Source organism: Odontesthes bonariensis, chromosome 4, assembly GCF_027942865.1.
Source record: "Odontesthes bonariensis isolate fOdoBon6 chromosome 4, fOdoBon6.hap1, whole genome shotgun sequence".
Classification (NCBI taxonomy): domain Eukaryota; kingdom Metazoa; phylum Chordata; class Actinopteri; order Atheriniformes; family Atherinopsidae; genus Odontesthes; species Odontesthes bonariensis.
In genome coordinates this window covers 20933836-20946028 of record NC_134509.1, presented here as the reverse complement: position 1 = coordinate 20946028, position 12193 = coordinate 20933836, and the positions used below count along the sequence as shown (strand labels likewise).

Sequence of the window (12193 nt, the reverse complement as noted above, 5' to 3'; positions counted from 1 at the left end):
AAGCGAGGCGATGCGAGCATCATGCTGTTTGGCACTTCTTGGCAGCAAGGCCTGCGAGACATGTAGAAGTGGAGGGATCAAAGTACAGAGCCAAATTAGGGACCTTCTGAAGCTTTGGGGATTTTTTAGATTCAATCACAAATGCAAAGAAATGTGCAAACACTTTGAGACAATAACAAGACCCCATCTGTCAGCGACAAGTGTGACAAAGATGAGATGCTGAAGATTATTCTGCCTGACGAACAATCATTCAACCCGGTATATGGAGTACATGAGCCATACTGCTGCTGTATCTGTCTATATATTTGCTTTTAATTAAATTAAAGTGTAATATTAACAGGCCACGCCCCTTTCAGACATGCAGTTGCAAAAAAATAACAACAAACGTTAGCATCATAGCCTCGCATACAGCTCCTGCGATAAGCCTCCTCTCTCCTCCGTGTGCAGCGAAGAACTTGAGACAGCCTTTGATATGCTTTGCTGCGAATGATTTCTGGATGATGGAGGAAACAAGGAAGCACAAATTAGCCCAATTAGATGAGCCAACAGTCTCTGATTTCCTGCTGCTACACCCCTAATCTCATCCATTGTGCTTAATTTACCTGAAACTGAATATTCTCAAGTCAAAGCCGGCTGAGCTTAACTCTTATCCTCCTTGGCCTCCAGCACACCCAGGCAGAGAAGCTCGCTAGAAGAAGAGAGCGCTAGAAGTGTAATTCTGTGTTAAGCAATCATAACTAATGCATGTGTCATTAAAAAGCTGACAAACAGCAAAGTTTGGGCCATCTACTGGCTGCTGCATTTTTTTATGTGCTGTTACCATGGTAACGCAGGTCTTGCTTTGCACTGAAGAAATGTTTTCAGGTCCATCGTATCGTGTCTGAAGCCGCCAGATGTTGTTCTGCTCGTCAGTATGAGGACTTTATCCTCAAAACCACAGACATGAGCCCACTCCTGAAGTAAAAATGTGAGAGAGGTTAAGATTCTGTGGATTCTTATCATTTTTTTTATGCGTAACCGCAGGCTGCAAGAGTTTAAGACAGTCCATTAAACAAAACTGTTGCCCACTGGTGGCAATTAAGACCCCAGAATCTTTTAGTCTGTCTTCCTCATTTTGCCAAGCTTTAATAGACTGGACTCCCTGCCCAGCATGCACTGGGTAAGGTCTTTAAAACAATGACTGTGCAGAAGAAGCCAACAACAGCTTTCATGATTTTACAGTCAAATGAGCCATCATAGATTTGGCATCATTCTGCTTAAACAAAAAGTCTTAAAGTTTTTCCAAACCCCAACAAGCTGATTTAAAGTAGAAAAACCCAAGCTGAGCTGATTCCTCCCAATGCCTCGGGCTGTTTCTCTTCCTGCCACTAGGCTGCGCTGTGCTGCTGCTGTTCTATCATCCAGCCCCCGACTGCACAGAAAACACACACACAAATACACACAAACACACACAAATACACCTCAAAATCAGTTTTTCACCAAGGGAGCTGCAGAAGCTGGGCCCAGCTCATCCCTCCTGTGTGTGTGTGTTTATTTCATCAAAGTGTGATGTGTTGTAGCTGCTGGGAGGCAGGGGGGACTGGATGTGGACATCAGAACCAGGGACACTCTCACCTTCCTATTTATCTTTCCTCTGTCCAGCTGTCCCTCTTTTATTCTTTGACTTTCTCCGTTCCTTTTTCTGTCTCCCGTGTTCACTTGTTCTGTTGCCGCCATTGATGTTTTCCATCCTCTTTGCTGCTGACGTCACAGCAAAAACACACCGTCACGGGTGCAGTAAAGGTGCGGTCGTGGTCAGAACTAACCTTGGGTTTCTCTTTGGTGAGAAGAGCTGATGTGTCTGAGGCTTGCAAAAGCTGAGTCGCAAACCACGAAGACATCCTTTTTCAAAGTTTTACTAAAGAAATAAGTCATACGCGTTAATGAACTTAAATGTTTCTCTGATACCGTAAGGACTCCGCAACTAGATTGTGTGCTGTGGTTCATCACGAGGAAACAAGCAGAAAAGCAGTGGAGGTTATCACGGAAGACCAAATAGATCTATTCAGGAGAGAAAAATTCTATTATAAATGGCAAAAGGTGAGGGTGTCATGACTGGGTATAAAAGGATCATCCAACAAAAGGTTGGCTCATGGCTCAGCACTTTATGCCAAATTTATTAGAGAATCAGTTCAAGCAATATTTCTAAATGCAAGAGTGTAAAGAACTTTGGTCTTTCAGCAACTACAGAGCAGAATATCATGAAAAGATTCAGGGAGTCTGGGGAAATCTCAGCGTGGAAAGGCCGAGGACAGAAAGCACTGCTGGATGAGCTGGGAGCCCTCAGGCAGCACTGCATGAGAAACCGTCATCACGCCACCATGATCAATACAGCCACATGGGCTCAGGAGGAGCTCGGAGAACCATTTCCACTCAACACTCAACATCCAGAAATGTGAGCTGAAGCTGTATCACACAAGGAGGAAGCCAGATATCAGCTCTGTGCAGAAACACGGCCCAGTTCTCTGGACACCAGCTCATCTCAGATGGACAGAAAGACAGTGGACACGTGTTCTGTGTGCAGATGAGTCCAGGTTTCAGCTGCTTCTGGGAAAAACTGACGTCTGCTTCTACAAAGATGAGAAAGAGCATCCAGGCTGTTCTCAGAAAGGTTTAAAGCCAGCGTCTGTGATGGTGTGGGGCTGCAGAAAGGGTCCATGGCAGGGATGGCTTCATCTGTGTGAAGGTGCCACTGATGCAGAGGTGGATGTTGGAGTTTTACCATCAAGGTGATGTCTTTTCTAAAATGAGGTCCTAAAATCCAGCCTGGCCTTTTCTAAAGTTACTGTAAAACATCGGTGTTCCCCTCCCACCCGACTCTTCAATGTGACTGAACAGTCATTTTTGTGATGATTTCATGAACTGTGGTGAAGATGTGTTTCTCTTTGTTTTAATATTTGTGTTCAGTTGCTCAAATCCAGTATGTTAAGTTTCTGTGACTACTTAAAGTAACACTAGAGAATTCGGCCCTTCATGTTTTGCTAATTTTTTGCCACAAAAATGTCATCAAAGCAAAAAAACAAGAATGTAAAGCGACTGCAAAGCGATCCCCGCCCGGGGCCTTTCTGTGTGCAGTTTGCATGTTCTCTGCGGGTACTCCGGCTTCCTCCCACCATCTTAAAAACATACATGTTAGGTTAATTGGTGTCTCTGGATTGTCCCTAGGAGTGTGTGTGGTCGTTTGTCTCTGTGTGGCCCTGTGATGGACTGGCCACCTGTCCAGGGTCGATGTTCTCCTGTTTCAAATACATGGCCATCAAACAGGCACCAGGTAGTTCCTCCAGCACCTCCTCTTTTTGCTTTCTTCATAGGGGATGGAAATAAAGTAGTGTTTGTTAAAAGTGGGGTCTGTGATGTTTTCTGGAGCATTTTTTATCATATTTTCTGAAAACCTCCTCACGACCTCATTGCACCCACTAAAATAGAATGTTTGGGAAAAAAAACTAAATCTTTTAGTCCATTGTAGAGGGTGTAGCAAGAGGAAATGTCTGACCAATAGAAGTAATGATGAGAGTTACTTCTATTGGATTCTGACATGCCAATCAACCGTCAGCCCCCATCACCCCTCCCCCCTGCGCGTTCACAGACTCGTGACTTCTTTTATGTGTTTTGAAGGCGTGGTTTCGAGGGGTGGGCTGAAGGGAGAGGCAAGGTTGTGTATTTTCAAAAATATAGCTTGCAGGAACCGTTTTTCAAAGATCTCAGACCCCACCTTTAAGCTCGTCGATCAAAGGTCCGTAGGTGTAAAGCAGGAAGCCCTCCACAATGAGGATGTGATTCTCCTCCTCCTTGCGGTCAGACTTTGGCACAATCTCAGTATCCAAGGTGTTATTAACGCTGTGAGACTTCACCGGGTTCTCCAGCCATATGTACCCCGCCTCTCGCCCAATGATAGGCTGGGATAGGCTCCAGCCCCCCCACGACCCGACAGTTTGATTGAGCAGATATAGAAAATGGATGGATGGGTGGATGGGACAAGGCAGAAACACAGTTTTAAGGTTCACAAACTTCTGTAGTGTTGCTTTGACATTTTGGGTTGATAAATGACAACATTTTCATCCGTCTGCATTTTTCCTGAGTTTTTCGCCAATTTTTCTTTTGAGTTTCTCACCCATCTTTGATTTGGCAGCAACATCCAAGGACTCCAGGTGTTTTTTGTCTGTACGCCTCATCTGCTTCAGTTCCCTTCACGCATTTCTTCATCCCCGACATAAAAATCACTGCTATTTGCTCTTTAATTTGTTCCTGTTGCTCCATTTTCTCAGTCAGTGATGTTCAGGTTAACGAGGCACTGATTTTAAACATGTAGGTCAGGTCACTCATGGGGAGTGCTGCTGTGAAGATGGAGCAGACCTGAGCAGGGACGGTCTGATGTAAAAATACTGCACTGATTATGTTTTACTAAGATTTTTAAAGTCTAATAATGTGGCAGACAAGTCCATACTCCCCTGTTTTTTCCATTAGGGTAAGGGTTAGGGTTAGGGTTAGCTTACCCTACCACTAGTTTTGATAATTTTCCCCAAAAACCTATATATCCTAAATTAGACCCCCTACCTTTTCTTTTTTTATGCCTTCCCCTACCACATATCCTTAACCCTAAGGGTCACAGGACCCTGGTCCTAATCCTAACCCTGGCCCTCCATGCCATGATTTGGAAAATTAATTTTAATAATTTCAATAATAACTTTGTACAGCCCTCGCCGTAAAATCTTTCAACTCCCCCACCCCACCCCTGGCAGCACATAACATACATATATATGGACCCTTTGTCTATTGCACCCACTTTCAACCCATCCCACAAAGTTTCCCACGGCCCCTGAGTTACTTCAAAAGAGCTAATACACACAGCATGACCAGCCAGATCTTGAGTCGAGTGTGCAACCCTCAGGTCTCTACACCAAACTCCACGGCAGCTATCGAGCGGCAGAGGGAGACCACTGAGTAAATACTCCAAACCTAACCCTTGAGTTGTGTCGCACATCCCTGCAGCTCTCAGTATTTTAATTTTGGCTGTTGAAGTTAGTCCTGCAGCGACTATCTGCAATAGAAATGTGTTCTAGGTGCATTTGTCCACTTATCTAATACACAGTAGTGTTACAACCCGTGGTAAAAGATTGTGACGTATGGTCATGAAACTGTTGTTCTAAGATGAAATGGTGGAACCAATGTTCTCAGCTCCCCTGTCTTTTCTGACAGCTTTAATTCTTCTCTGATAAAAACTATATTATTCAGAAATCAGGCCCAACTTTCTTGTACCGCAGGTGGCAGATCAGCTTTGTGGGACGAAGCCTTGTCATTGAATACTTTTCACCGTCAATGTTTTGTCAGATTTAGATCCTGGTCATGTCACAGGGGGGGATATGTCCTCCCAGAAGAAGGGTTTAAACCTTTAGACTGATGGAATCAGCCCCATATTATCACTGATGGTGGAAATGAGCTTGTTTTCTTCAGCCAGTCATCTTTCTATGTTTCGTTGGACCAAACTAAACTTCCAGCATCATCTCCTTGGTGATTTATCTCTGAATCTCACTTCCATCCAGCCATACACAGTCCATGGCTGCTTCTCTTCAGCCCACTGTGACCTGGTTTTCTTCTCTTTAGGTGTTACTGATGGTTTATGTTAGTCTTTTCTTGGTGAAAATCCCATTTTCCTTTAGCCGGTTTCTTTCAGTTCGCTCACAAACATCGAATCCTGTTTCTGTCCATTTGTTTTTAACTTCTTTAGCTGTCAATTTTCTATTTTCAGACCCGAATGTTTCCCTTTTACAACCTTCCCACTTTGGTTGTACTTCCTCCATATTTTAGACACGGCTGACTGGGAACAACCAGCATCTGTTGCCGAACCCTGAGTTGAATTGACCTTTCCTTTCCTTTCCATCGTTTCCACCACCAGCTCTCTTGTTGGCGCCATGTATTTGTCTTAGAAACGCAGATTACAAGGTAGCTCCTTTGTCTGGGAAAAAGTTGCCAAAAACATTTGTGTCATATCAGTGATTTCTTTACTTTGGGATGCATATGTTTGAATCACAAGTATTTGTTTGCTTGTGCTGTGAAATGCTAAATTCTTTTTATTCTCATCATCAAATCATATAGGTCTGTTTAGAAATATATAATTCTGGAGTTGTACAACATGTTCATAGGTCTTGTAATGGAGAGCTAGACACCTCTACTTCCTATTTATTCTCTTTTTTTTTATATCTTTCCACTTCATTTAAACATCCTTGAAAAGATGCTGGTATATGAGAAATGTGCACATCTAATTATCCGTGTTCTGATAGTGTTGATCAGCTAATTGAGTGCTTGTTTCTCTGTTCTTCGTATAGAGGTGGGTAAGAGCAGATGAACCTTTTTCCTTCCTGATAAAATCCTCTCACCTTCAAATGAAATAAACCCCGCCCCCACAGCCCGAGGGGTTCAGAAACAGAAAGTTGAAAGGAATAGATGACATCATCACGGTTTGATTCTTCAGTGACGGCTGATGTGTGAATGCACTGCAGCAGAATCTCATAGTAAGATGACTAGAGCACACCGGGAGCCAATTCACACCCCGCCTCAGTTGTGCTCCCTCACACCATTAAATTCTCACACTGCTTTAGCGTCTCGCGCTTGAACATGTGATGAAAGTCAGAGGCAAGCGGGCGTCTGACTCTGCCCATCCTCTGCAGTCACCATGACAGCGAGAGCAACAAGCAGAGGGCAGAAAGGGGAAGCTCATGTCAGATCTGAGATGACAAATATAATCCCTGTGCTTTTGACTTGTAGAAACTAGTGTCTCAGAACTTGGCTGCTTTGCTCAGATCGAGCGTCGCTAATGCAGCGCTGCCATCGTCTGAGGACGGACTTCTGTGGGACTTGTTAGCTCTGATTAGCAGAGATGACGTCACGCTCGGAGTAATGTTGACGGATTTAACTGCAAGCTTCAGAATAACACAATTTACCTTTTCAACCCTTCATTATGATGGGTCTGTTGTTGGCGTTTCCTGCATCACTCCACAGCACAATATGTTCCAAGCGGATGTTTTTTTTAGCAATTTATATGAAACTTTGTGGGAAGAATTGTGAAGTTTGGGACTTTTAGTTGATAAAAAAAGACATGAAGCCACAAACAAGGTGCATTGTACAGATGGAAAATCTCAAAATAGACAAATATTTTTTATTTAATTCCCCTTTTTTTCCCTTTTTAGAGTTCAGATCTGAAACAATACATCATTATCCTTTAGTTTGAAAGAAAATTAAATGAAAATCACATGTCCACATAACCACAATATTTCTAATCATTCTGCAGCAATGATCCATCAGGCTGTTCTGACTGAACTGCAGTTTTTGTAAGTAATTTTACATTTTTCAGCCAAAAATACTGGATATTAATTATTTCCAGCTTCTTGAATGTGAATGTTTTATAATTTTCTTTGTTTTACGTGATTTTAAACTGAATATATTACTAAACATTATTACTGAGACAGTTTCTGATATTTTCTGGGTGAACCAATTTACATGATTAGAGTAATTTGAAGATATAAAAATGAATTGCATACATATATTGTTTCTTTATGGTTAACTTTCTGTCATCCACTAATATAAATGGAGTTATTGGGCTCTGTTTTGTACATGATGACGTCGTTAGATCCAAGTTTTACTACTTTTACAGGTTTAAGTCCACATGACTTTTTCACCTGACCTCAATATTGAATGGGTTTTTGTTTATTGTGTCCCAGTTTACCAGGAGTTTAGTCTTCTTGATAAAAAAATGAACTATTCAATCAGACTTTTTTACCATATTTCTCCAATTTCATTTTAACACTTTTGAGAAACATGGAGGTAAAGAGGAGCTTTTTCCCTTCTCTGTGTTTGTACTTCACTCTTTTGACCTCTGTGCTCAGACCGGTTGTCGACAGATACATGTGTACGTGCACGCCATCAATCAACACATTCACACACAAACAGGCCCATCTCCGGCTCCCTCCTACCTTTCCTTCGGCAGTCAGTTAAGAGCTCTAATGCACAGCAGTAGAACGGAAACCTAATTTTCTTCAAGCTAATGTTCCTTGACAAACTTACTGGTATCCTGTCAGACTGCTTCAGCAGTAATTAGCTGGCCTGCCTCAGTCGGAAATGGGTACAAAATAATAATTTGAAGAGCCGTTGTAATGGATTGCAGGTTAAAGCTAACAGCTTAATGGTAATAGCAAGAAAATGAGCCGTTAGAGAACATTTACTCTCCAGTTTTTCTTATCTGAAAACTTGGGGCGTTAAAGAAATGATATAATTGTTGTCCTTAATCAGTTGTTTCCATTAGAGAGACAGTCAGGTTTCTGATTGCAACGTTTATATCTTGGAAAGGTAAATACATTTGTATTTATTCATGCTTTTCAGTACTATTCTGCTAGCTATAACCCTAACCCCAAGGCTCTCGGGAAGCCCTGCTCAGCCCGCCTAAGACTCGGAGACCAAAACAAAACAACAGCCAAGCATGATCGTGACACCTCGTGTCAGCATTTGTGGTCAAATGAACACGAAAAGTGGACAACATCACGTTGGAACACCTTTGTAGATGAAAGACAGCATGCTGACAAAGTACATGGACGTTCCTATGAATTGAAATAAAGCCATTTATGAGATTTGGATCAACATCACCATTAAATAACCCAATTTCCAAAAAAGGTGGGACGCTGTGTAAACTAATTAGTGATGCTAATTAGTCCTAATTAGCATCACGTGTTCAGGCTGGAGAACTAAGTGGTACTAAAGGAACTAATTGGTTTAATTGATAACAGATCAGAAAAGAGCAACTTAGGGAGATAGAGTCTCTCTAATCTAAAGATGGGCAGAGGTTCAGCTGTGTCAACAAATTGTAAAGCAATTTCAGAATAATGTCCTTCAACATACGAAAGTGAAGTCTTAAATATTTCATCATGTGCAGTGTATGATATTATCAAACGATTCAGAGAATCTGGAGACGGTTGAAAATCAATAATGGACGTCTGTGAATCATTAGGCCCTCGGGCAGCTCTGCATTAGAACCAGACATGATTCTGGGAGTACATTAGTGCCAATGGAAACCTGCACATCTGGAAAGGCTCCATCAATGCTGAAAGCTGTAAACAGGTTTAAGAGCAACGTCTGCCCCCTTCCGGATGATGACTTCTTCAGGGAAGGCCTTGCACATTTCAGCAGGACGAAGTTAAACCACATCCTGCATCTACTCCAACAGCACGGCTTCGTGGTAGAAGAGTCTGGGTGCTGTACTGACCTGCCTGTAGTCCAGCCCTTTCACCAACATTTAGATTTACAACAAAGAAGACGCAGGATGGCTGAGCAGCTAGAATCCTGTATCAGACAGGAACGGGACGACATTCCCCTCCCAAAGGTCCAGCAGCTGGTCTCCTCAGTTCCCAGATGTTTACAGATGTTGTTAGAAGAAGAGGGAACGCTACACAGTGGGAAACATGGACCCGTCACAAGATTTTAGAGACGTGTCGCTGCCATCAGAGTCAAGATGAGCTGATATTTTTCATTAAATAGTCAAATGTTTCCCTTTCCAATATTTGATGTTTCCTTTGTTTTATTGTGAATAAAATGTTGGTTTGTGAGGAAAAAGCCCTGACGCTATTTACACTATTTACACATCATCACGACTTTGTTTGGAATTGGGGCTGGAAGGCATTCAGAGACTTTGCAGCTGCAGCTCACATGATGCGAACAAATAGCTTTTTTACTTTGAATGGCTTTCTAAAAAAAATGAGTGAAATGAAGAATACCTGAAGAATATCCTTTTGTCAGATTTACTGTGCTGAGAGTGTTTTAAAGAAGCTTTAATTTGATCACATTCATCAGTTATTAATAGGTTTTGTCACGTCAGTGGATAGATTGAATGAGACATTGACTTTCCTTCTCTTTAGCTCATCTTTATTAATCTACCAACCTAAATTGCATCATAATTAAAATTGACCCCATGTTCGCCCTAAATTGTGTTGTGTTTCATTTTTGCCATAATTTGTCCATCACTTGTTATGTCCAGATTAAAATCTATCACCACCAAGCCCCCCCCCCTCTCTTTCCCCTCACACTAATGGGAATGCATCCACTGGTAATGGGACTCTGTGGATCTGCTTTAGATCGGCTTATTTCCAGGACACTACTCTCTGTCTGAGTGCTCAGTACAGGGCAGAAGTCACTAATTATCGTCCTTCTTCCTCACAGTCTTCCTCATCTAAGTTTCATCTGTGTAACATTAGTTCTCATAAGTGCACAAACAAGTCTTTGGCTTCATGTTTTGACTTGTACATCATTGTTGGGAGCCAGCAGTGCTGAAAACATCCTCCACAGTCCCGCAGGGTTCTTTACATATCGGTTGCATACAATTTCCCCAGTAAGAGTCTCCATTTTGGGTTTCTATACATCCCCCCTGCGCCGGGTGAGGAGACAGTAAATGCTAAAGCTCTACAGCTGTGCTCCCAGATTGCAAAATCAGATGGAATTTCAATGTGAGTGATGGGCAATAGGGAGCCGGCATGCGCAGAATAAAAGAGATTGAGGAGAAGGAGGAAGGCTGCAGTGTGTTTGTATTTAAGGGAGAAGTATTGCTGATGAATGTTTTGTGTGCAGTTATTGAAGCCCAGAATATATTTACGAGTAAGAAGATTTCTTGTTTTATTGTTTTTTGTTTTTTGTTTTGTGTTTTCTCGTCCTGCAGTGTGTGGGTGTGAGATTATAACCAACCCCCACCCGCAGGCTGTAGTAAAACATAGGTTTGTTTTCTCCGTATGTGGGCGAGTGTGAATGGCTTGCTTTTAACGAGTCCCCATATCTTCAAATTTGTCTCAACTTCTTGCCATCGCTGGCTTTCTTCTTCACCGTGCTTTCTCTGTCTCCTCCCATCCGTCCATCCATTTATCTGCACCTCCACCACCCGCTACGCCACCTCCTGTCTGAATTATTCAGGCCTGCAGGGCTACTGTATTTCTGATTGTTGTCACTGCTGCAGCAACACAAACACAGCTCACTCAGCCGTGCCAGCACGAGACCACTGAGACTCACTAAATATGAAGGATCATCCTTGGTGGGGTTTCACGGCATCGTGTTGCTCTTTTTCTGTCTCTCTGCTTTCTCACTACTGAGTCTTACTTCACACATTTACTGTAGAGGAACTTGTGGGAAAAGACACAACTTGGAAACTTCCAGCGCTGTCTTTTGATCACACACACAGAGTACCGAGCTTCTGCTTGTTTGATTTTACGTGCAAAGTTGTGTCTTTTTGTGCTCATCCTTCCCACTGAGATCAAGAATCTGTCACTAAGTAAACTGTAAAATCTGAAAAATACTGAAAGACATTTACATATTAGTCATTAGTCAGCCTTGAGTTTGTAGAATTCTTCTAGATTTCAGTACATTTGCTGTAGTGCTTATTTGGGTAGTTTTATGTCTGTTCCGCAGACGTCACGCATCAACAGGTGATTGATTTAAAGGTGCAAATAACTGCAACAACTCCTAAAAGAAACGTCTAACTCTTGAGCTACAAAATTATCGTCTACGTTGACCAGGAAGTCGCTTTCTTTCAAACACTTACAGATTGTTGTTTTTCGGAAGGAAGGTCATGAGCAAGGTCGGCCGTGGCTCAGGGGTTAGAGTCGGTCGTCCAATAACTGGAAGGTTATCGATTCCCACTCGCCACTCAACAGGATTGCCTCCTTGCCACGGCCGAGGTGTCCTTGAGCAAGGCACCGTACCCCCATGCTCCTCGGGCGCTGTGAATGGCTGCCCACCGCTCCAGTGTATATGGCATCTGTCTCTGGCCATGTGCATGTGTGTGTTCAACAGGTGCCAACCTGGATGTAGGGATGCACTGATACTGGTATCGTGTATCGGGCTGATACTATTCTAATATACTCGTACTCGTTAAAGTTAACCGATACCAATTTATTGCATGAAGAGGGTGGCTTGTCATTTTTGTTGTATTTTTTTAGATTGGCGGCAAAGATGTCGAGCTAATCAGGAACAGTGTGGTCCGGCTAGTGAGACCGAAACCTGTCTTCCAATTCATTGCATTTTTTTGTGGTAGAAGTATCAGCATCGGTACTCGGTATTGGCAAGTACTCAGATCCAAGTATCGGTATTGTAAATCGAAAAAAAGTGTTATCGGTGGATGGGTAAAATT

The 12193-nt window shown here is 42.6% G+C and overlaps 1 protein-coding gene across 2 annotated transcripts in view; it reads left to right on the top strand.

The window, feature by feature from the left end:
- The window catches only part of LOC142379328 (endonuclease V-like), a 49574-nt gene that overhangs the window by 19501 nt on the left and 17880 nt on the right, over window positions 1–12193 (top strand). The window lies entirely within an intron of this gene.